Source organism: Heptranchias perlo, unplaced genomic scaffold (assembly GCF_035084215.1).
Source record: "Heptranchias perlo isolate sHepPer1 unplaced genomic scaffold, sHepPer1.hap1 HAP1_SCAFFOLD_711, whole genome shotgun sequence".
In the NCBI taxonomy this organism is placed as follows: Eukaryota; Metazoa; Chordata; class Chondrichthyes; order Hexanchiformes; family Hexanchidae; genus Heptranchias; species Heptranchias perlo.
The window spans coordinates 80,591-101,136 of NW_027139741.1; the positions used below are offsets into that span (position 1 = coordinate 80,591).

At 47.4% G+C, this 20,546-nt stretch overlaps 1 protein-coding gene and 2 non-coding genes across 4 annotated transcripts in view; 1 reads left to right on the forward strand and 2 right to left on the reverse strand.

The window, feature by feature from the left end:
* Nucleotides 1-20,539, reverse strand: part of LOC137318689 (zinc finger protein 268-like) — a 58,872-nt gene extending 38,333 nt beyond the window's left edge. Inside the window, exons 1-4 of one of the 2 annotated variants that reach the window (XR_010961949.1) lie at nt 20,362-20,539; nt 19,018-19,138; nt 16,995-17,160; nt 8,375-10,368 (exon numbers count right to left, since the gene is read on the reverse strand). The gene's annotated coding sequence lies outside the window, so the exon portion shown is untranslated. Of the gene's footprint in view, nt 1-8,374; nt 10,369-16,994; nt 17,161-19,017; nt 19,139-20,361 lie in introns of those variants that run through there. The other variant, XM_067981379.1, reaches the window with a different exon arrangement.
* trnat-agu (transfer RNA threonine (anticodon AGU)) lies at nt 884-957 on the forward strand. The gene has a single exon. It is a non-coding gene; the product is annotated as a tRNA-Thr (tRNA).
* trnaa-ugc (transfer RNA alanine (anticodon UGC)) lies at nt 6,659-6,731 on the reverse strand. The gene has a single exon. It is a non-coding gene; the product is annotated as a tRNA-Ala (tRNA).
* Nucleotides 20,540-20,546: the final 7 nt, after the last annotated feature.

Consider the following 20,546-nt stretch of genomic DNA (forward strand, 5'->3'; position numbering starts at 1 on the left):
AATTCATGTTTATCCAAGTGCTCAGTCATTCTTTCCCGAAAACAGATTCTGGTCACTTCCCCACAACAGACGTCAGACTAATAGGTCTTTAATTTCCTGCTTTATCTCTCCTACCCTTCATATAAAACAGAATGACATTGGCAATTTTTTCAATCCATGGAACAATTCCTGAATCAAGAGAGTTTTGAACGATCATGACTAAAACATGTACAATTTCCTCACCTATTCCCCTTAGTCCCCTGGGATGGTCACCATCAGGTCCTGGAGATTTGTTTATCTTTAGTCGAATTGTTTTCTCCAATACCATTATTTTACTTACACTGAATCCCCTTGATTTATTTTCAGTTTTCCTCGTGTCTCTGGTTTATTATCCTCATGCTTTTCTGTGAGTATCAGCAACTCTGCCATTTCCTGATTTTCAATTACAATATCACCTCCATCTGTCTTTAAGGGCCCACGTTATTCTTAGTCACCCTTCTTTCTCTTAATATACGTGTAAAAACCTTGAAAGTTGTCCTTAATTTCACTCACAAGTTTTTCTCGTTTTCCCTCTTTGCTCCTCTTACGATTTTTTTTGTTTCAGCACCACAATAAACAACACTTCGCTGTGAAATTTGCTCAATTAGTTCTTCAGTGTCAGAGCGAGAATTGTCCATCCCGAATTTATTTAAAGTAACAAACAGAAGCACAAATATTCATTCGTCTATCAAAGCACTGATGGACACAGAAAGATAAACACAGCTTGAAACGCAGTCAGTATCGGGATTCACAGGGAAACGGGCAAATGAAATAGACAAAGATCAAACAGTCTGAACCCACAACAGAATGTGACGTGCAGCTGATAGATATTAATGAGAGGAGGTGGGAAACAGGACCATGAATTGGCACCGTGGCTTAGTTGGTTAAAGCACCTGTCTAGTAAACAGGAGATCCTGGGTTCAACTCCCAGCGGTGCCTTTGTGTAATTCATGGTGTTCAGTGAATTTGAGAAGCACACAGTGCTGTGTTTTGTTCAGGATCCAACATGGAACTGATCAGGAGGTCTCTTCAAAAATGCCTTTTCATCATACAGACAGCCCTCTCATAGAATGTGTCCGTGACACGTTCTTGTTTCTGGGCTCGTTGAGGTTGGGGTATAATTCTCGATTCGAGGTTCATACCCTGGAGAAGCCCTAATTTGGAACTAGACTTTTGATCCTTGAACTGCGGTTCAGACTTTTGCAAAGAGAGAAAAGAAGTCCCCAAATCACTCCACCTGAATCTCACGCGGTCTCGGAAGAAGTTCAGTTCAAACAATCAGGACTTTAAAGGCACCTCAATGACCTGCACTTTCATTGAACGAGCTTTGCTTCCAATTGCATTCGACCTTGAAACCGCTCTGGGCTTTCATCTCACTGAAGCAGAGTGTGGCCGCTCTGTATCTGTGAGCATGTCGGTGACGAGGTTAGCTCTGATATTGGTCGCTTTCAATTTTTAAGATCTCACCAAGCTCAGGGAAAAGAAACCGAGAATCGAATTGTCCCTGTAAGTGCTGAATTGAAGGGATTGGTGCTCCAAGCAGATCTGGAAAATGCACAGTGCGGTCGCTCAGGAATTCCAAATCCACCCTCTGGCCACTCGGCGATCATATTAACTGAGCTTTACTCTGGCCCAGTGTCACCGCGCTGAAATCGAGTATTTCTCCGGCACGTTTCTCTTAACTTCACAGTTGCTGGTTTAAGAGTGAAGACCGGCTCGTTGGATTTTCACTCCTGCAAGTTTCAACCATTCATTTTGCAAAAGTGAACTGATAGTAGACAGCTGTTATATGGGCTCCTGCAGTCTCAACGTTTAGCTCATGGAATTACACATTTAGCATCGGGCTTTTCCGCTTGTCTCGGTGGCGCAAAAGTTTGATGATTCGAGTCCTTATTATATTTTTCCTCAGGATTCATCGCCTCAAAGTTCCAGGGTTTCAATGTGTGCTTTGTCTGCAAGAAAATGTACCGTGATCATTGCCGGCTGAGCAGGGCTGATATTTCACCATTTACCCTGCAGTCGGAAATCAGGCACATGAATCATATAAAGGAATGGAACATTGGCTTCAGGGAAATCACAATTCATCTTGACAGACAAACCCCTGAAAGGCCCGAAGGGAGGTCACACTCGCAGTAAGAGAGCTGGTTCGCTGTGACAGAGAGATTTCTGCAGTGAGTGAGACCAGACTGTTTCTATTTTCAGAGGATAAATGTCACACCCTTTATTTTGGAAAAGCAAAACGGTGGGGATTTTTATCACAGCCCGATGCCTTTCGTGTTGGATCAGATGTTCCCCGTTGCGTTACTTTCATCTTCATCGGAGAACCGGTTCGGGCGTTCCTGTGATAAACGGCGACAATTGCCGGTTAATGTTAAATTTAACAACGGCTGCGCTGAGTTTTTAATCCCACTCTCAAGATGCAGTCTGTAAAATGATGAAATTTCATCACATGCAAAGCACAAAAATCTTATTAAAGTTTTGACTGTCTCTCGGTAACCACGTCAGCATCTCCTTCAGTCTGAAAGAGAAAGTTATCGGTTGATTAATGGTGATTAAAACAGTCATTCAACTACGAACGGTTTAATTAGCTTCATGTAATTATTTATTAAGTTCATAACTCGTGTTAAAGTTAATTCCCTGATTGGGAATGGAACCACCCGGCGGTGGGAGCACTGAATTTTCTCCGACAGGATTGCGCACGGGACACCATGGGACACTGATTCTCTGATGGTTTACTGGGTAAAGGCCCTGATCCCTGGTCTGTGCTGATTCTCTGATAGTTTAGTGGGATTCATTCTGTATCTCTCAGTCTCTGGTACAGTGTGCGAGTGTGGGATTCATTCTGTATCTCTCAGTCTCTGATACAGTATGTGAGTGTGTGATTCATTCTGTATCTGTCACTCACTGATACAGTATGTGAGTGTGGGATTCATTCTGTATCTCTCAATCTCTGGTACTGTGTGTGAATGTGGGATTCATTCTGTATCTCTCAATCTCTGGTACTGTGTGTGAATGTGGGATTCATTCTGTATCTGTCATTCTCTGGTACAGTGTGCGAGTGTGGGATTCATTCTGTATCTCTCAATCTCTGGTACTGTGTGTGAGTGTGGGATTCATTCTGTATCTGTCAGTCTCTGGTACTGTGTGTGAGTGTGGGATTCATTCTGTATCTGTCAGTCTCTGGTACTGTGTGAGAGTGTGGGATTCATTCTGTATCTCTCAAACTCTGGTACTGTGTGTGAGTGTGGGATTCATTCTGTATCTGTCAGTCTCTGATACTGTGTGTGAACTTGGGATTGATTCTGTATCTTGTCAGCAGTGTGTGTGAGAGTTTGTGATTCATTCTTTATATGCAGTCTCTCATACTGTGTGTTAGTGTGGGATTCTTTTGGTATCTGTCAGTCTCTGTTTCTCCATGTGAGTGTGGGACTCATTCTGTATATACAGTCCCCAGTACTGTATGTGAGAGTTGAATTCATCCTAAATATGCAGTTACTCATACTGCATGTTAGTGTGGGATTCATACTGTACCTATCAGTCCCTGGTACTTGATGAGAGTGTGGGATTAACTCTGTGTCTGTCAGTCTCTAGTACTGTATGTGAGTTTGGGATTCCTTCTGTATCTGTGAGTGTTGGATTCATTCTGTGTCTGTGTGTCTCTGGTACTGTATCTGAATGTGAGTTTCATTCTGTATCTGTACGTAATTATTCTCTCAGATTACATTATTGCGTTCAATACTTTAGCTTTAATATCTTAATGTTTGAAGAGTTTTACTCCTTATTTAATTTGTAAATATGGACGAACTTTAGGATTTAATGTTGGAGGTTTTAATCAGATAATTTGTGTGCTTTTTGGACTACTATTAAATCTGCATCTCTGTGAGTACGATTGTGGATGATAATGAATCTTTCAAACGGATAAGGGAACATTTTTGAATTGGTTTGTAATGTGTAGATCAGTCTGTAGAAATGGAATTGATACTGTATCTTTCAGTCTAATATTGTATGAGATTTTTGGACTGGTATATAATGTGTATCTCAGTCTGCACTAATAGAATTGATACTCTATCTTTAAATTTCATTCTGCGAGTGCATTCTGAACAGGAATCTAATTTGTTTCTCAGGTTTACTATCTTTCAGTATTTCTCAATCGATACTGTACGTGAGGTTTGGATTTGTTTGCAATTTGTAGCAAATGGTTCACTTTTCGAATGGATATTTCATGTATTAAAGTCATGTGTGAGAGAGTTCTGGGATAGTATTCAATTGGAATCTCGGGTACATTATTGGGATTCATTCTGTCCCTTTCAATCGGATACCATGTGTGATTTCTCTCTGGTATTTAATTCGTAGCTATGTTGCCCTATTGTGAGATTGACACAGTGCCTTTCAATCTGAGAGTGTGATTTTGGACTGGGATTTTTGTATCTGCCTGTCAGCGGGACTGAGTTCGGGGCAAATGGAACAGTGTCTGCCTCACCCGCATTGTTTGAATGTTGGATTGAAAGTGTGTCTCTGGAACTTGGGATCAGTGTGGGACTGAGTACTTCTGCTGTCTGAGACTGTGGAACTGATGACCTGTCTGTGTCTCTGTGCTCTGTGGGTGATAATGTACCTCCTGTGTGTGAGAAGGAGCTGGCTGCACTCCTCCTTGTGCCTCGGGTGGAGGAAACATCACATTCATTCTGGATCATTCAAGGATTCGCCTGTGGGAAGAAAAATGATCTCTTCTAACTCAAGAAACGGTGAGGTTGAAAATGGAAAAGTGATCAGTTTAATATCTCGAATGATCATTTTGAATATCCACAAATGAAAACCAGTGATACAAACAGTGTCAGTGTCTGACTCCACTGCAGCACTCAGCTTCTGCACACCAGGTGTGTTGGGCTATTTTACAACAATTTAGTGACATCCAGACACAACCCAACCCCTGCACTGATCCATGAATGGGACTACCCGATGGGGCAGGGACCTTTGTACAGGTCAGGTTTCTCATCCCCTCTCCCATGGGACTAACCGTTCAACCGAAACCAAACAGCCGCTGTTTAAATTGTGTCCTTCACACTTCTCACCTGATGCCTGCAATAGATGCTCTTTGTATAACTCCCCACATCCTTACTGTCCGGCTCTGTTTCCACTCTTCACTGTCCAATAACAATAAACAGGGTGAGACTGGAACTAAACCAGGACCATTCACTCCTGGTTTGGGGAGTGAAAGCAGCAATGGTTTTAATAGCAGGTTCTTCCCATTCTCTCTCCCTTCCCCTGGACACACCCTGTCCACACACAGCCCGAGAATGACCTCTCCCTTCCCCCCCTCTCACTCCATGTTCCGGGACCAGTTCCTGATCCACTCCGCCTCTTACAAACATCCCCCGGACTCCCCCTGCCCTTCCCCCGGACTCAATGCCGATCTCTGAGCCCATCTGCGGACACGGTCCCGGAGCGATGAGCTGCTGTAACGAGGCTGCTCTTTGCTCCCTTCCCCCGGGTGCCGTGATCTCTCCATTCCCACCTGTCTGAGCAAAGGAAGTGGGTCTGGGGGAAAGGTCAGAGGGAATGGGCTCCACAGGCAGTGCAGGAACAGGCACCAGAATGGGAAACAGATGGGATTCCACCAGTGCCTAACGCTGGAATCCAGACTGACTTTACAATCTCCAACTATTAAACTCGAGGTTTCCATCCCTGCTGTTTCTCTCGGGCTCTTTTGATGGGAAAGAGTCTTTCAGAGATAAAGTGAGAGGCTGTGGAATGACCCAATGGGTTCTGTTCATTCTTGGCTCCCTGACTGATAAAGTAACGTTTGACTCCGAAACTGGAGGGAGGATTCCTCAAACCAATCCTGGAGAAACGGGGGAGGAAAGTGGGAGTCGGTGTATTTGCTGGGACCGTGTAGGATTAATATCAGGCAGCAACAGTCCCAGTTTATTTCAATCGGAGTGAAACTCTCGGTCACTGAGAGAAATACAGAACGGCCCTGAGCTGCAAGATTGCAGAGGGGACAACATGCAAGAGAGGGTTAAATGTGTGACACTGTCCCTGAGAGTGGGATTAATAATGTGTCTGTCTCTGAAATAATATCAGTGAGAGATGAGACTGCATCTTCTGTCACTCCACCTTGGAATAGCAATTGGAATGGAATATTTTCCAATTTGTTACTCTGTGTAAACAGGACATTTCAGGTCAGTTTCTCTCTCTCACTGCACCGGAGAGAGTCAGCACCCACCACACCAGAGAGGGTCAGCACCCACCGCACCAGAGAGAGTCAGCACCCACCGCACCAGAGAGAGTCAGCACCCACCGCACCAGCTGGCAATGCATTCCAGATGCTCACTCCACTCTGGGAAAAGAAAAAGCTCCCAACATCCAGACTATTCTTCCCTCTTTGTGGTCGGAACGCCGGTCCGCTGCTTCCCCCCAATCTGTGAAACTGGAAATAATCGATCACTGGGCAAGCTGTTCAACCATGAGATGGGAGCCATTCAAACACCGTGGGCGCTCTCCCATTGAATTATATTCTGTGCGGAGCGTTCGGTTTTTCGCGAGGTGAAGAAACTCTTGTCTCTCCTTGTGTGGAAATGTGAGGCGAATCTCAGATGATATTCTCACAGTTGAATCCAAAATTTTAAATGTAACTTGTTTGGAGATGCCGGGGATTGAACCCGGGACCTCATACATGCAAAGCATGCGCTCTTCCACTGAGCAAATCCCCACGGGTCAAAAGGTAACTGAGAAATTAACAAGCAGACACTTTAGAAGTGAAGCCGTGAGCTTTCTGCTCCGTCTCTCCAGGACATCGAGATGCCCAGCGGTCCCGCGTGTTCACAATGTTCAACCTCTGCTTCAGTTCACGGGGTTTCTGCTCCTCTTTAATTTGAACTTTCCAAAAAAAAAGTCTGCGGAAATAAAAAAAACCCAATCGCTAATGGTCAGTGACAAGGCTGAAATCCAACCTCTGAATCATAAAGTGAGATGGAAGAATGACAGAGCGTCAAACAGGAACAAGAGCTGGGACTGCTCGCTCGATATTGCACCGTCACACATTCCCCTCAGTCGGCGGCTGCTTTGAGTTGAGCTGTTGAGGGGACCGTGAGATGAAGTCCCGCTCCGGACAATTTAATGCTTGTGGAGCCTCAGAAGTTGAAACTCGCTGAGCTCAGAAAGCATCATTCAACTTTCCGTGGGTAATTCTGGTGAAAAATTATTTAGGGAGATGCTGGGAGTTGAACCCAGGACCTCAACACATGCGAAACATGCGCTCTATCACTGAACTAAATCCCCAGATTACAGAAAACTCTCACCAAGGAAAGAAAAACTGATTGTCCTCATTTTATGAGGCCACCCGTGGTGGGTGTGCACTCCACTCACTGCATTTTACTGGAGAAATAATCAATTTATATTATGTAACTATCCCTCCAAGTGACTACGGTGCGGTCTTTCTCTCTCTCTATATCCCTCCAAGTGACTACAGTGCGGTCTCTCTCTCTCTCTCTCTTGCTGTGATCTGTTGACTGAAAAGTTCTCTTCTTCCTTGCCAGAATCTTGTGCGCCTTCCTCAGCTTTTGAGGTCTCTTCTTATTCCCTTTTTCAGTTTATGAGCAGTTCACTCTCACATCCACATCTCTCAGCCTGACCATTATTCATGTCTCTCAACCTTCAGAAGTTACATTCCAAGCATAACTCCTGGTCCCATCCGTGCCTTGTTGTTACAGACTTAACAGAACCTTATTTAGAGTTTACATTGCCAGCCTTCACAGAACCGTTTGTATAAACAGACTTCTACTGACTGGCTTGTGGAGGCTTGAGATAGAGAGGCCTGAGCCTGAGTGACTCCTTGATTTAATGAACCTTCAGTCCCTTTATCTACATGTCTTTTAGACATTATGCTATTACAGCACATTCCTCCCTTAGGTCTGTTCATTCCCACTTTACTGTTGTCAGCATCCTTTTAGTTTTAACTGCAAACTTGACTGTAATAACCATCATTCATCCTTCTCGGCCCACCAGCACTTTCTTATTGAACACACGTTACATGGTTCATTCTATATTAATACACAGTACAGTTTACATTTACAGATACATAGATTCACAGTACATTTTGTTCTACTTCTACTATTGATTATAATTATACTAAATTCTATCTGTTAATGGGTTAATCCTTACACGTTGTTCTTCCTGACTCTAAACACCGTAGTTCAGTCCTGGATGTGAGTAACTGCAGAATCCAACCCCTGCAGTCATATGTGAACTCGCTGGTGTCTCAGCACGTGTGATGACTGAGTGAATCCCTTCCCACACACGGAGCAGGTGAACAGTCTCTCCACTGTTGTGGGAAAATCACCACTCGGAGTCAGACTTAAAGATTCAACATGCAGTTTATTGGACAAAGCTTTGGGAGAAGAGCTTGACACTCCGCAGTGTACGCAGTCACCTTCTCAACTTTAAAATGGTCGTTGAGCTTCTTTTATACATTACAAGTACAGACATTTAGCAGCTATTACATTATTAGCCTTGCTTAGTGACACATTAGCCAATTAGGCCCCCACAGCAACAATTGACCTCCAATCACATTAAAACAACTGTTATCAACTTAAGACAGTCTGGTCTTTGTCTGTTCAGTCTGGTTCTGTGGTTTTTATCAGTTCGTTGTGCTCAGTCAGCATTTTTTAATGTCTTTTCACAGGGTCCATCTTGTTTTGTTTAGCAGAGTCCATTTTGTTTAGCAGTACATTAATTTGTTAATCATCATTTGTTATGTTTAAGCTTTAATTATGGGTAGTCTGGTTCGCACAAGGCACATTTCAGTGTGGTCTCGGAGCAGTGACCGCAGCCACACACACGCTAGTCGCCAAAAAGGTCATTTTTATCTTTAACCCAACAGCTTAAATTTTACTTTAACACCACAAAGTGCGTGAGTTGATGTGTCAGCAGTTCATTTCTGCTTTTAAAGCTCTTCTCAAAGTTACTGCATTAAAAGGTCACTCAATAGTGTGAACAAGTTGATGTCTCAGAAGGTGGGATGAATTCGTGAATCCCTTCCCACACACGGAGCAGGTGAACAGTCTCTCCCCAGTGTCAGTGTGTTGGTGTTTCAGATCATTTGTTTTAAAGCCCGTCTCACAGTCAGAACATTTCAGAGGTCTCTTATCAGAGTGAACTCGCTGGTGTCTCAGCAGGTGTGATGACCGAGTAAATCTCTTCTTACACAGGGAGCAGGTGAACGGCCTCTCCCTGGCGTGAGTGTGTCGATGTCTTCACAATTTGTATCTGCATTTAGAGCTCTTCGTGCAGTCAGAACATTAAAAAGGTCTCTCCCCAGTGTGAACAAGTTGGTGTGTCAGCAGTTTGGATCAATGAGTGAATCCCTTCCCTCACACGGAGCAGGTGAGCGGCCTCTCCCCAGTGTGAACTCGCTGTGTATCAGCAGGTGGGATGACCGAGTGAATCTCTTCTTACACACAGAGCAGGAGAATGGTCTCTCCCTAGTGTGAGTTCCTTGGTGTTGCAGCAGATTAATTTTGCTTTTAAAGCTCCTCTCACAGTCAGAACATTTAAAAGGTCTCTCATCAGTGTGAACAAGTTGATGTTTCAGCAGGGAGGATGAATGAGTGAATCTCTTCTTACACACGGAGCAGGTGAATGGCCTCTCCCCAGTGTGAACTCGCTGGTGTGACAAAAGTTGTGATGACAGTGTGAATCTCTTCCCGCACACGGAGCAGGTGAACGGCCTCTCCCCGGTGTCACTGCGTTGATGTCTCAGCAGTTCGTTTCTGCTTTTAAAGCTTTCCCACAGTCAGAGCATTTAAAAGGTCTCTCATCGGAGTGAACTCGCTGGTGTTTCAGCAGGTGGCATGATCGAGTAAATCTCTTCTTACACACGGAGCAGGTGAACGGCCTCTCCCCAGTGTGATTGCGTGGATGAGTTTCCAGCTCTGAAGGGTAATTGAATCCCTTCCCACAGTCCCCACATTTCCACGGTTTCTCCGTGGTCCGGGTGTCCTTGTGTCTCTCCAGGTTGGACGATCAGTTGAAGCCTCGTCCACACACAGAACCCGTGTACGGTTTCTCCCCGCTGTGAATGGAGTGATGTTTTCTCAGGCTGTGTAACTGGTTAAAGCTCTTTCCACAGTCAGTGCACTGGAACACTCTCACTCGGGTGTGTGTGTCTCGGTGCTTTCCCACTCACACTGATGTTTGAAATCTTCTCCCACAGATAGAACAGACAAACATTTCTCCTTCCACATTCAAAGGCCGATGATATTCAGGTCCTGATGAATCGAGTGACTCTGTCAGATCTTGGCGTGATCTTTGGTTTGAGTTTCCCTCTGTAAATCCTCCCCTTCTAATACCCTGTAAAGGAGTTTATAAAAGTCATCACTGTAAGTACAGGGTAGAAATTCAGAACAGACAATTCTAGTTTCTACAAAACCTTCTTTCCTCTCTTGTGCCTCAAAGCTGTAAATCCCCGTCCCACACACTCTCCCTCCTCCCTCTGCTGAAATCCAAACCCATCGCATCATCTTTCAGTGGCCCGAAACCATGAGTGAAAGGGTGAGAGAGTGAAAGGGTGAGAGAGTGAATGTGAGAGAGTGAATGTGAGAGAGTGAATGTGAGTGTGAGAGAGAGAGTGTGAGAGAGTGAATGTGAGTGAATGTGAGAGTGAGAGTGAGTGAGAGTGTGAATGTGAGAGAGAGTGTGAGAGAGTGAGTGTGAGAGAGTGAATGTGAGAGTGAATGTGTGTGAATGTGAGTGAGTATGAAAGAGTGAATGTGAGGGAGTGAGTGTGAGAGAGTGAGTGTGAGAGAGTGTGAGTACAGCAGTGGGCTCGGTGTGGAGAATGAAGTGGGGCAGGTGGAGCATGTTTCAGTGGGGCAGCAGTGATCATAATCTCATTAGGTTTAGAATAGTTATGGAAAAGGACAAGGAACAGTCAAATGTGAAAATTCTTAACTGGAGGAGGGCTAATTCCAGTGAGTTAAAAAGGGATCTTTTCTGTGTGGATTGGAATCAAAAATTGGCAGGCAGAACAGTAATTGAACAGTGGGAGGCCTTCAAGGAGGAGTTGGTTTGGGTACAGAGTAGACAGATTCCAACGAGAAGGAAAGGAACAGCATCCAAAGCTCGAGCTCGGATGAATAAAGATAAAGAGATCACCATTTCTCCTTCATTTACAGACGATCACTGACCGATCATCATTTCTCCTTAATTTACAGACATTCCCTGACCGATTACCGTTTCTCCTTCATTTAAAGACGTTCCCTGACCAATCACCATTTCTGCTTCATTTACAGATGCTCCCTGACCAATCACATTTCTCCGTCATTTCCAGATGCTCCCTGACCGATCGCCAGTTCTTCAATTACAGACACTCCCTGACCGATCTCCATTTCTCCTTCAATTACAGATGCTCCCTGACTGATCACTATTTCTCCTTCATTTACAGATGCTCCCTGACCGACCACTATTTCTCCTTCATTTACAGACGCTCCCTGACCGATCACCATTTCTCCTTCAATTGCAGACGCTCCCTGACAGATCACCATTTCTCCTTCATTTACAGATGCTCCCTGACTGATCACTATTTCTCCTTCATTGACAGACACTCCCTGACTGACCACTATTTCTCCTTCATTTACAGACGCTCCCTGACCGATCACCATTTCTCCTTCATTTACAGACGCTCCCTGACCAATCACCATTTCTCCTTCATTTACAGACGCTCCCTGACTGATCACCATTTCTCCTTCATTTACAGACGCTCCCTGACCAATCACCATTTCTCCTTCATTTACAGACGCTCCCTGACTGATCACCATTTCTCCTTCATTTACAGACGCTCCCCGACCGATCACCATTTCTCCTTCATTTACAGACGCTCCCTGACCGATCACCATTTCCCCTTCATTTACAGACGCTCCCTGACCGATCCCCATTTCCCCTTCATTTCCCGGCGGGTAGTGAGGGGGGGATAATGTTCACTGTTTTATATTCGGGTCTGGGCCCGCACTCGGGGTTTGTAAAGCCTGAGCCTGGGCCTGAGCCCGGACCCGGGCCCCGGGGTTTATTGAGCCTCTTGCTCCGATCCTCTGACCTGCACCGAACGCGCTCCTTCCGCAGCCTCGACTGGCCGCGCATGCTCAGGACACACTGACCGGTAATGAGTCACTACTGCGCCTGCGCACTGGTCTCCACTGATTCAGATAGGGCACAATCTGAACCGCGCTGCATGCTGGGTGATGCAGCCGCCATTGATGATTTTACTGTCCGGCCGAAAAGCAAAGACATTGGAAACAGGGAGAGCGCGTTTGGTCCAAGGATAATAAAATAAACTGAAACCCCAGCTCTTTGTGCCATTTAAACCGGCACAAACACACTGCGTCGAAGCTCCCCCACTTTGGAGAAATCCAGAAAATATTTTTTACGGTAACCTTTATTAATTTCGTTTTATTAAATGTTGCAACTGACGGGTTCAATTAATGTAAGGAATCTTACAACACCAGGTTATAGTCCAACAAATTTATTTTAAAATCACAAGCTTTCGGAGATGATCCCCTTCGTCAGGTGAATGAGTGAAAGGTTCTCAAATCGCATATCTTCTATTAGGCTGGGACACCATCACACCAATCAAAAGGTGTCGTTGGTGTTCAGACAGATGAGCCACGGTGAACAGCACGTCCCAGTACACTGGAGAACAGCGTCCACGACACCACACAACCCTGCAACGGCAACCTCTGCAAGACATGCCAGATCATCGACACGGATACCACCATCACACGAGAGGACACCACCCACCAGGTACATGGTTCATACTCCTGTGACTCGGCCAACGTTGTCTACCTCATACGTTGCAGGAAAGGATGCCCCGGAGCATGGTACATTGGCGAGACCATGCAGACACTGCGACAACGGATGAACGGACACCGCGCAACAATCGCCAGACAGGAGGGTTCCCTCCCAGTCGGGGAACACTTTAGCAGTCATGGACATTCAGCCTCCGATCTTCGGGCAAGCGTTCTCCAAGGCGTCCTTCGAGACACACGACGACGCAAAATCGTCGAGCTGAAATTGATAGCCAAGTTCCGCACCCATGAGGACGGCCTCAACCGGGATCTTGGGTTCATGTCACGCTACACGTAACCCCACCAGCAAGGGGGAAAAAAAGTTATCTGTTTTTAATATTCTCTCTCTCTCTCTGCCTTTCGGGTCTCTTTCTCTCTGTCTGTGTAATTTGACACAATGTGTATTCAGTATACTGGGACCTACTGTTTTCCGTGGTGAACCTGTCTGAACACCAACGACACCTTTGATTGGTGTGATGGTGTCCCAGCCTAATACAAGATATGCGATTTGAGAACCTTTCACTCACTCACCTGGCGAAGGAGATAATCTCCGAAAGCTTGTGATTTTAAAATAAAATTGTTGGACTATAACTGGTGTTGTAAGATTCCTTACATTTGTCCAGTTTCCTGGGTCAGCGGCCATTAGTCACGGTGGGCCCCTGATGGAAATTCCACCGGCGAGCAGCAGCCCAGCGGCCCCCGGGAAATTTGTAATAACTTTCAAAAGGGAACAGGACAAATATTTGAAGGGGAGAAATTTGCAGGACCGCGGGGAAAGAGGGACTAATTGGACAGCTCTTTCAAAGAGCCAGCACAGGCACGATGGGCTGAACGGCCTCCTCCTGTGCTGTAAGATCCTATGAGGTTCAAGGTGCAGCATCGACAGGGTGGAGCGGCTGTCACCAGCTCTGCCTGATGACCATCAGGTGAAGTCCAACACAGTGAAGGAAATGCAGCCCCCAGTGCACTCTCCCTCCCTGCAGCATTCCTCCAGGAATCCACTCGACACTGTGCAGCATCACACCGGCAAATGAGTTGGAGAGGAACTTCTACAAACGTCAGATTTTTCCCAAAGAAGTTCGGACGTTTGTCTCTCTCTCTCTCTCCTGGGGAGCGACGGGGCCGGGTGGAATTAATCCCAGTACCTTCCGAAAACAATCAATCAATCATCGAAAGCTCAGGGCAGCGAACACTATTGGTCCCACCTCCTGATCCAGGGCATGTCTGAGGATACTGATTGTTTCCAGGACTCCCTCAGACTGGTCTGAAACACCGACCGGGGGCCAATTACTGACTGCAATGCTACGAATTAAAACACAACCTGCAGTTGAAACATTCAAAGCACCCCATTTAATATAAAGAGACATTATTGTAAATTAACCCCACCCACTGAACACTCTCCAGGCACAGACACACACACACGGGCCAGCGTTTTACACACACACACACACATCGTCGTTACTCAATGAGCTTCTTGGCTTTGAAGAAGCGTCGCAGGTAGAAGACCTGCCAGGTGGCCAGGCCGACGAGGCAGCACATGGAGAAGATGCTGAAATACAGGACACGAGCACTGGTGGACTCTGCACGGAGGGAGAGAGAGAGAGAGGGGCTCATCAAACAGGTTGGAGGAGTGGATTCAATCTGCACTAAGATCACTTCACTGAAGGCAGCCCTCCCTCTTCCTTTCACCTTGCTGCCCCAAGCACCGTTTCCCTGCTCCTGGGTCACTGCTGCTCCAAGTCTGCCCTTTGGTCGATGCCTGGGGTCACTCCCTCCCCCGAACCCCCATCCTGGATCCTCTCTCGCGAAACAGCTCAGGTGAGAGCAGGGACATGGCAGGCCTTTCATGGGAGCGTCACTCTGTCCACAACTGACACCCTGTCCCTTCCTAACAGGTCAATCCCACCACCGAGAATCTTACAGCACAGGAGGCCTCTCGGCCCATCGTGCCTGTGTTGGCTCTTTGAAAGAGCTGTCCCATTAGTCCCACTCCCCTGCCCTTTCCCCATAGCCCTGCAAATGTTTCCTTTCAGTGTTTATCCAATTCCCTTTTGAAAGTAATTATTAAATCTGCTTTCAGGCAGCTCATTCCAGATCATAACTCGCTGCGTACAAATAAAACCCTCATCGCCATCTGGTTCTTTTGCCAATTACCTTAAATCTGTGTCCTCTGGTTACCGACCCTTCTGCCACTGGAAATAGTTTCTCCTTATTTAATCTATTAAAACTCTTCATAATTTTGAACACCTCTATTAAATCTCCCCGTAACCTTCTCTGCTCTAAAGAGAACAATCCCAGTTTCTCTACATAACTGAAGTCCCTCATCCCTGGTACCATTCCAGTAAATCTCCTCTGCACCCTCTCCAAGGCCATGACATCCTTCCTAAAGTGTGGTGCCCAGAATTGGACACAATACTCCAGCTGAGGCCGAACCAGTGTTTTCGAAAGGTTCAGTATAACTTCCTTGCTTTCGTAATCTATGCCTCTATTAATAAAGCCCAGGATCCTGTATGCTTTTTTTTTTTTAACAGCCTTCTCAATTTGCCACCTTCAAAGATTTGTGTCTGTGCACTCCCCAGGTCTCTCTGTTCCTGCATTCCCTTTAAAATTGTACCATTTAGTTTATATTGCCTCTCCTCATTCTTCCTACCAAAATGTATCACTTCTCTGGGTTAAATTTCATCTGCCATGTCTGCCCATTCCACCAGTCTATGTCCTCCTGAAGTCTGTTACTATCCTCCACATTGTTTACTACATTTCTGAGTTTCGTATCATCTGCAAAGTTTGAAATACCCTGAATACCCAAGTGCAAGTCATTAATATATATCAAAAAGAGCAGTGGTCCTAATACTGACCCCTGGGGAACACCACTGTATATTTCCCTCCAGTCTGAAAAACAACCGTTCATCACTACTCTCTGCTCTCTGTCCCTTAGCCAATTTTGTAACCATGCAGCCACTGTCCCTTTAATCCCAGGGGCTTCAAATGATCCCTTCTGTCTCTGGACCCCGTTTATACCGTCCTTCCCCAAAAACTTATTCCACAACTCTGCCCTCTGGTGTAGAAAGGTCCCAGCCCTCTGACTCCAACTCCCTGGTTGAGATGAGTGGAGGCCTCCAGCCCATGGAGCACCCCATCTAACGGCCCATGAAAGGACTCTGTGTTTTCCCTCCGCTGCCCCACTGAGAGCCTCCCCTCCGGGTGTTCCATCCTGCCCACACTCGCCCCAGTTTGGACACACGTTCCCTGATCCTGCAGTCAAACTTGGAATGAAAATATGCAGAATCTTATCTGCCTCTACAAGGCCCCCTTGTCAGAAGGTCGTGGGTTCGAGCCCCACTCCAGAGACTCGAGCACCTAATCCAGGCCGACACTCCCAGTGCAGTACTGAGGGAGTGCCGCACTGTCTGAGGTGCCGTCTTTCAGATGAGATGTTAAACTGAGTCCCTGCCTGCCCCTCTCAGGTGGACGTAAAAGATCCCACGGCCACTAATGGGAGAAGAGCAGAATTCTCCCCTGGGTGTTCTGGCCAATATTTATCCCTCAACCAACGCCACTAAAACACAGATTATCTGGTCATTATCACAACGCTGTTTGTGGGATCTTGCTGTGCGCAAATTGGCTGCCCGTTTCCTAAATTGCAACAGTGACTACACTTCAAAATAGTACATTACTGGCTATGAAGTGCTCAGGGAAGTCCCGAGGTCGTGGAAGGGGCGAAATAAATGTACGTTTTTTTAAAAAAACGAAGTCCCTTTGACACTGGGGATCAGTCCTGCAGTCCTTTTAACCCCTGGCCCCTGGTACCCAAGCCCTAGACCACCCCTCTTTACTCCGAGGGCGAGTGGAGGGCAGTTGGGGCAAGGGATGCTTTGCCACAAAGTGCCTGAAGCAGAGCCCACTGCATCTTTCACAGGACGACTGGATAACCGTATGAAGCTGAGGCTCGTGCTATGGGGGAGAGAAGGGGAGAGGGGCTTATGTCCCGGGAGGTGGAGGGAGCTAAAACCCACAAACTTCTGACTCGGAGGAGTGAGTGACGCTGACCGAGGAACGAGACAGGGTCCCCGAGACCGAGAGCAGTAAGTGGAGAAGGGGTGGGTGTTGCAGACTGAAGCCTGTGCTGGGTGCTCCTACCATTGGTGTCCCTCATCTCTTCCTCTCGCTGCTTCATGTCGGCAAAGTCATTGACGATCGACTCTGACAGATCCTCCAATCGTCGCAGCTCCACCTCAAGTGGCTTCAGCTTCTCCGTCTTGGCGATTTGGGCAGGGAGAGAGAGAGAGAGAGAGAGAGAGACGGTCTGTAAGATCGGACAAAGATGTAGTAAATGCATTGTTGACTTGAGAGACCCACACTACAGAAAGGATATTGAAGCACTGGAGGCGAGGGGAGGAGTTGTAGAGAGGGACTAGGTTCTTAACACTCCCAATCTTGTTTCTTGATATCACGTGGAGTGAATCAAATTGGCTGAAGACTGGCTTCTGTGATGGTGGGGATATCGGGAGGAGGCCGAGATGGATCATCCACTTGGCACTTCTGGCTGAAGATGGTTGCAAACGCTTCAGCCTTGTTTTTGTACTCACGTGCTGGACTCCGCCATCATTGAGGATGGGGATGTTTACAGAGCCTCCTCCTCCCGTTAGTTGTTTAATTGTCCACCACCATTCACAACTGGATGTGGCAGGACTGCAGAACTTTGATCTGATCCGTTGGTTGTGGAATCGCTTAGCTCTGTCTATAGCATGTTGCTTCTGCTGTTTACCATGCATGTAGTCCTGTGTTGTAGCTTCACCAGGTTGGCACCTCATTTTTAGATACGTCTGGTGCTGCTCCTGGCATGCTCTTCTACACTCCTCATTGAACCAGGGTTGATCCCCTGGCTTGTTGGTAATGATCGAGTGAGGAATATGCCGGGCCATGAGGTTACAGATTGTGCTGGAATACAAATCTGCTGCTGCTGATGGCCCACAGCACCTCATGGATGCCCAGTTTTGAGCTGCTAGATCTGTTCTGAATCTATCCCATTTAGCATGGTGATAGTGCCACACAACACGTTGGATGGTGTCCTCAGTGCGAAGACGGGACTTCGTCTCCACGAGGACTGTGGGGTGGTCACTCCTACCAATACTGTCATGGACAGATGCATCTGTGACAGGTAGATTGGTGAGGGCAAAGTCAAGTAGGTTTTTCCCTCGTGTTGGTTTGCTCACCACCTGCCGCAGGCCCAGTCTGGCAGCAATGTTGCTAACAGTCCTTTTATACTTGTTTTAACTGTCTGATTCACTTGTTTTATTCCTTATGCTATCTGCACTTGTGTATAGAACTCTTATTTGGGCAACAGACCTACTAGACCATATCTAGAATATACTGTGTGCAGTTTTGGTCTCCTTATTTAAGGACATAATTGCTTTGGAGGCGGTTCAGAGAAGGTTCACTCGACTGATTCCTGGGATGAGGGGGTTATCTTATGAGGAAAGGTTGGACAAGTTGGGCCTGTACACACTGGAGTTTAGAAGAATGAGAGGTGATCTTATTGAAACAGATAAGATCCTGAGGAGACTAGAAGGGGCAGATGCTGAGAGGATGTTTCCCCTTGTGGGAGAGACTAGAACTCAGGGACCACAGTTTAAAAATAAATGGTCTCCCATTGAAGACGGAGATGAGGAGAAACTTTTTCTCTCAGAGGGTGGTGAGTCTGTGGAACTCCCTTCCCCAGAGAGCGGTGGAGGCAGGGTCAGTGAATATTTTTAAGGCTGAGTTAGATAGATTCCTGATTAACAGGGGAGTCAAAGGTTACAGTTGGTGGATGGGAAAGTAGGGTTGAGGTCACAATCAGATCAGCCACGATCTTATCAAATGGCAGAGGGGCCGAATGGCCGACTCCTGCTCTTAATTCGTAGGTTCTGATGCTGTTTTTCTCACTTCTTAAAAATATCACACTTGTTTTTCATCACTGCTGTATTATTTTTTAATCAGTTATTTTATTATTTCCTGTATTTTTTGATGAACCTGAAGTATTTATATTACCTGTGACACTATTTGTGACCTGGACTTTGCTCTCATCCCTTTTTCTTATCAGTGAGCTATTTTCACTTTTATTATTATTTCTGCCTGAGCCCTCCCCGTACCCCAGGACCCCCCCCTCGGACTCACTCACCCGGGGGCAGGTGGCTCTCGAAGCAGATCTCGAACATGTCGTAGTCGTCAGTGGTGAAGGCGAATTTGCCCTTAGTCGCCTCCTCCTTAGAGTACAGGATGTGGCCGGAGGAGTCCGTCACCTGGGGGAGGGGAACAGAGAGGTTACACCCTGGCTCCAGCCCGAACTGTCCCCCACAGCTCCCTCCCCACAACCACCCTCCCAATGGTGGAAAGGTACAAAAAGATCATTAAAAAGGATAATGGAACGTTGGCCTTTATCTCGAGGGCTGGAATACAAAGAGGTGGAAGTTATATTACAGCTGGACAGAGCTCTGGTCAGACCCCATCTGGAGACACTGCGTCCAGTTCTGGGCACCGTCCCCTCAGGAAGGATATATCGGCCTTGGAGGGGGTGCAGTGCAGATTAACCAGAATGATACCGGGGCTAAAAGGGTTAAATTACGAGGACAGGTTGCAGAGACGAGGCTTGTATTCCCTCGAGTGTAGAAGATTAAGGGGTGATCGAATCGAGGGGTTTAAGATGATTAAAGGATTTGATGGGGTCGATAGAGAGAAACTATTTCCTCTGGTGGGGGGGGTCCAGAACAAGGGGGAATAATCTTAAAATTAGAGCCCGGCCGTTCAGGGGTGATGTCAGGAAGCATTTCCTCACACAAAGGGGAGTGGGAATCTGGAACTCTCTCCCCCGGAAAAGGGGAGGCCGGGGGTCAATTGAAAATTTCAAAACTGAGATTGATGGATTTTTGTTGGGTGAGGGGATTAAAGGGAATGGAACCAAGGGGGAAATGGAGTGAAATACAAATCAGACATGGTCGGACTGAATGGGGGGACAAGGTCGGACTGAATGGGGGACAAGGTCGGACTGAATGGGGGACAAGGTCGGACTGAATGGGGGACATGGTCGGACTGAATGGGGGAACATGGTCGGACTGAATGGGGGGACATGGTCGGACTGAATGGGGGGGACATGGTCGGACTGAATGGGGGAACAAGCTCCCGCTCTGCCGCTCCGCTCCTCCGCTCCCCCCCTCCCTCTCTCTCTCTCTCTCTCTCCCCCCCCCCCCCCCTCTCCCCCCTCCCTCTCTCTCTCTCTCTCCCCCCCCCCTCCCCTCTCCCCCCCCCCCTCTCCCCCCCTCCCCCCTCCCCCCCCCCCTCTCCCCCCTCTCCCCCCCCCCTCCCCCCCCCCCCCTCTCCCCCCCTCTCCCCCCCCCCTCCCCCCCCCCCTCTCCCCCCCTCTCCCTCTCTCCCCCCCCCCCCCCCCCTCTCCCCCCCCCCTCTCTCCCCCCCCCTTGAGGTGGGGGCGGGCGGCCGGCTGTTCGCTCAGCTCGGACTCTCCGCTCACCAGCCTGTCCTTGTGGATCTCCTCCCGCAGACACTTCCTGGCGTTGGACGGCAGCTGGAAGGAGATGGCGCCGGCGGCCAGCAGCTGGTTCAGGGCGGCGAGGGGCAGGAGCAGGGCGGGGGGAGGAGGTGAGGGCCTGAGGCCGGGGACTGGGAGTCGGGGAGGGCCTGAGGCCGGGGACTGGA